General features: G+C 44.3%; 1 long non-coding RNA gene across 1 annotated transcript in view; it reads right to left on the reverse strand.

Annotated features, from left to right (window-relative positions):
• Positions 1-1,705: 1,705 nt before the first annotated feature.
• Positions 1,706-4,101, reverse strand: part of LOC105822034 — a 17,727-nt gene continuing 15,331 nt past the window's right edge. The window contains exons 2-3 of the long non-coding RNA XR_001138084.1: positions 3,064-3,137; positions 1,706-1,846 (exon numbers count right to left, since the gene is read on the reverse strand). This is a non-coding gene — a long non-coding RNA (uncharacterized LOC105822034). The remainder of the gene's footprint in view (positions 1,847-3,063; positions 3,138-4,101) is intronic.

Genomic DNA, 4,101 nt, shown 5'->3' on the forward strand with positions numbered 1-4,101 from the left:
TACAGGCGTGAGCCACCATGCTCGGCTGAGAAGACTGAGTCTGAAAGAGCTATCCAGACCCCTTCATTGTCCTACAATTGGTATAAGAGACGGATCTCAAACCCAGGAATTGTGACTCTTAACCCATGCTACTTGCTCATTCAACACCTCTGATCACATGGGTGGAGTTGATCTCCGTGCGAGTTAATGATACAATGGAAACAGCTTCACCCAGGAGGAGAGACGTGCGACACTGGAAAAGTCTCAAGGTCAAAAGGGACATAAAAGGTCATACAAGTGAGTGATTCTCGAACCCCACTGAGTATCAGAACCACCTGGGGAGAATGAAGTACACAGGTTGTTGGACTCACCCTGGGATGCCGATTCCTCGTGGCTGGGATTTGGTTGAAGGGACATGTACGCATAAAAAGTCTTCTGACATTTGAACATTGACTTGATATTTGACGATTTTAAGGAACTGTTCATTTTCAAGGAATGACAATATTAGGAAAATATGTATTTTTGAGTCTTTATCTTCTAAAGATAGATCTGCAACACCTACTAATGAGATTACGTAAAGTCTGATTTTCATTTTAATATAATCCAGGTGCAGGGGAAGAGGGAAGAGGATGAGTGGAACAGGCCCTGACAACAGCTGCAGCTGGGTGACTTGTGACGACAGCTGACGTGCGTGTGGAGGGCAGGGTCTCGCGGGGCCTTCTCTCCCGCCGGCTCCGCTGCACACGTCTCCATCCGCAAAGTTACTACCAGACGCGCAGCGAGTCGGGATGACCGATCTCATCCGAGCACGTGACCAGCCTACACAGCTTCCCGTGACCTGTGGCGCTTGCGCTCACCCATCACCGAGCTGCAGCGGCGCGGAAGCGCGGAAATGGGTCTGCCAAGGGAAGCTGAGTCCCCAGCGTGCACTTTCCTCTTCCACGGCGTCCCCGACCCAAACCCGAGACATGGTTTCGGGTCCGCTCTCCAGCCTGTTCTCTTCCCTTCCTTACGGGGACGTTCTTTTGCAGGTATCTTCTCACTTCCTGTCTCGGGTCACCTTTAACATTTCCTTTTTGACCGTCACCCTGTCGTGCCACCACGATCTACTCCGGTATGGATTTACTTCCGCTCACCCGGCTTGACATTTGAAAGCACTTTGAATCTGAAGACTCCCGTGTTTCTCACATTCTGGAACATTCCTGGCTATTATTTCTTGAACTTCTCTGCCTCTCCCTCTATTTCCCTGGAATTCTCAGCCTATCCCCCTTGTCCCTTAAGGTCTCTTATTTTTTAAAGATATTTTTTCTTTCCATTCTGCTTTCCACCTGCATTTCTCTTCTTTCTATTGCTTTTTTTTAATACCAATCACTATACTTCGTCATTTCGAGGATTTCTAGTTGGTTCTTCTTTTTATATGTTCTTGTTTTATTTCTTCCAGTTTTTATTTTATAATTTATCCCTTTTAATGTATGTTATTCCTTCATATATTTCTTTTAAGGTTCTTAAACATACTTATTTTTAAAACTCTTCAGAACGTTCTACTGTTTTCATTTTGTCTGGAGTGAATTCACCCTTAGATCTCTGATCGTGATGGTCATTTGCACTGGATTTATTCACATGCATTGGAGTTTTTGTTTGTCAGCTCATCTTAGGGGGGAGATCCTTTCCTGGTCTTTCCCAGGATCTTTGCTCACACCTCCCTCTGGCTAACAGGGCCCCGACCTCGTCCATGGGGCCCTTGCCCAGGAACAAGTCCTGCTGTCATGCTTGGAGGTGCCAGATGTGGTCCCAGCTGGCTTAGCACTGTGCCTGGTCAGAAAGCAGTGTCGTTGTCACCTCTTCTCTCAGACACGTGGCTTCACACCTGCAGGCGGGAGCTGGCTGTAGCTTTCTCCTCTCTGAGTACTTTCTGTCCCCTCCACCCAGGGAGCCCAGAGCTGCGCAGGCCCTGCCTGTCTGATCCTGGGCCCCAGGAGGACTTTCCTTCAGCCCCTCCTCGCCACGGAGCATTTCCATCCCGCCACTGATCCTCAGACATGCCGTGTTGTTTCAGGCACCTTACAATTTACGCTTTCTCTCTTTATTTTTTGTCTACCATTGGGTATCTTTAGAGCAGGTGTGTGTGGGAAGATGGTACAGAGCACGCGTTTAAAACACCATCTCAACAGAAGGCCTCACACACAGTTTTTTACTTCTCAGAATTATTACCAAAGTTAACAGCACTTTCAAAATGTTTAAGTTGCACTACATTTTCAAAATCAAGCAAAAACCTTTAATGTGGTGTTTCTGATCTCCAGAGATGCTGGTGGATAAAGAAGGGATTTTGCCTTGGGGAAAGTCCTTGGATATTCCACTTTTGGGTTTTCCATGAACAACATATTTCTCAATAATTCTTTTTGTTTCTCTTATTTTTTCTGCTGGTAAAACATTTTATTAATACACTTTCCTTTCATTTGGTATGTTTTTATTTGTTAAAATTTAACGGAACTTTTATTTTAAAGTATTAGTTTTCTAGCAAAATTATATGTATTCTATATGTCAGCATATATATTATACACATAGATAATTTTCTAAAAGAAAAGGGTGTAAGGCATAGAACAGTTGATATATTTGTACCCTTTGTTCTTCTTAGATGTGTAAAGGTCCTACTCTTTTCCCTAGTGCTTTCTATACTATAGAGCCTATGGAAATCGGGGAGGGGACCAGGTTTACTACATTTGGTTCATCTTAGCACCTGGTTCTCGTAATGCCTCCTAAACTCCTTCTGCCTTCCATCAACGACAGCTAGATGGTAGAGACACATTCATGTTGTTTAGTAGATCGAGATCTCTGTGCTAGGAATGAGGGAAGCACACCTCTTCCTTCTTCTAGGCCTGTTGTTTGGAACCATACCTTTCACTCACAAGAGAAAAGGCGAAAAGCTGGATGGAAAACTCCCAAGGCCTCCCAGCCGTGCACTCTCTACCCTTGTAAAGACCACTGCCTCGAGTGGAGTCTGCAACCCAGACAGCTGGGCGTGTGCGGCACGGCCACCTGCAGTCTGGTCAGGGGGCATCTCTCCAACACCCGCCATGTACTCACTGTGCTCGGCGCTGGAAGTGGGAGACAGAATCAGACACCATTCAGATGGGTCCCCAACATCACGTAGCCCAGACCTAGTGAGGAAAAGAGGCACGCTCAGAATTTTAAGTCAAAACTAAATTCAAGGAAGGAACTAAAAGTGCCACTTCTGAGGGATTACAGAAATTTGGGGAGATGACTTCAAGAGAAGCAACAGTACGGCTAGTTGATGAGTGTTCTAAGCGAGAAACGGAAACCGAGGAAACAGGGCACGAGACCAAGACAGTTTGCTAGGTAAGAATACTTCCAGAGCGACACGCAGGGGTGTCTCTGAGGACGCAGGAGGGATGATGCCTGGGAGGAAGGACAAGGAGGAGGGAAGGGAAGACAGGGAAGAGGCACCTCACAGTTTTACTTAGGTCCTGATGTTCTCTAATGATTCTCAGCATATATATGATCCACGTTTCTACTTATCCTTAACACGTGCTGAATACAAATAAGTTAATATGGAGCAATTCTCTAACACATTTAAAGGTAACTAGCCAATGTTTACAAGGTGTAATCCTCCTCTAATGCCTTCCACAAGAAAAAAGGCTTCCTTTCTTTTCCTTCAGTGCAAATATGCTGTTTTGTATTGAAGACTTAACTTTCTCATTCCCTCAGCACCACCGTAGGTTATCGAAGGCCAGAGAATACATTTAACCGTAGATGTCTTTTCGGGTGGGTACATTTTTTAAAAAATAAGTAAGATTAAATTCCTATTTTAAGGGCTGTTTATATCACTATTTTCTCTGTAAGAATTCACTTCCTGGAAATTATATTAGGTAACCTAAAATTTGACCAAATATCAGGAACATGGGACTGTGATGAAGAAAGTAGAACTGAAAGATACAATTCTCCATTTTCACATAAAGTAGCACATACCCTACTTATGGAGACTTAATCCTCCGGACTTTGTCTTTTGTGTTGGTTTGTATAAAAAACTAAATTAACAACACTGACCTTTTTAGCCATGGGTTAGGCAAAGGAGAGTTTGGTTATTTAACTTTCTAGATTAAC

Source organism: Propithecus coquereli, unplaced genomic scaffold (genome assembly GCF_000956105.1).
Source record: "Propithecus coquereli isolate 6110/MARCELLA unplaced genomic scaffold, Pcoq_1.0 Scaffold591, whole genome shotgun sequence".
In the NCBI taxonomy this organism is placed as follows: domain Eukaryota; kingdom Metazoa; phylum Chordata; class Mammalia; order Primates; family Indriidae; genus Propithecus; species Propithecus coquereli.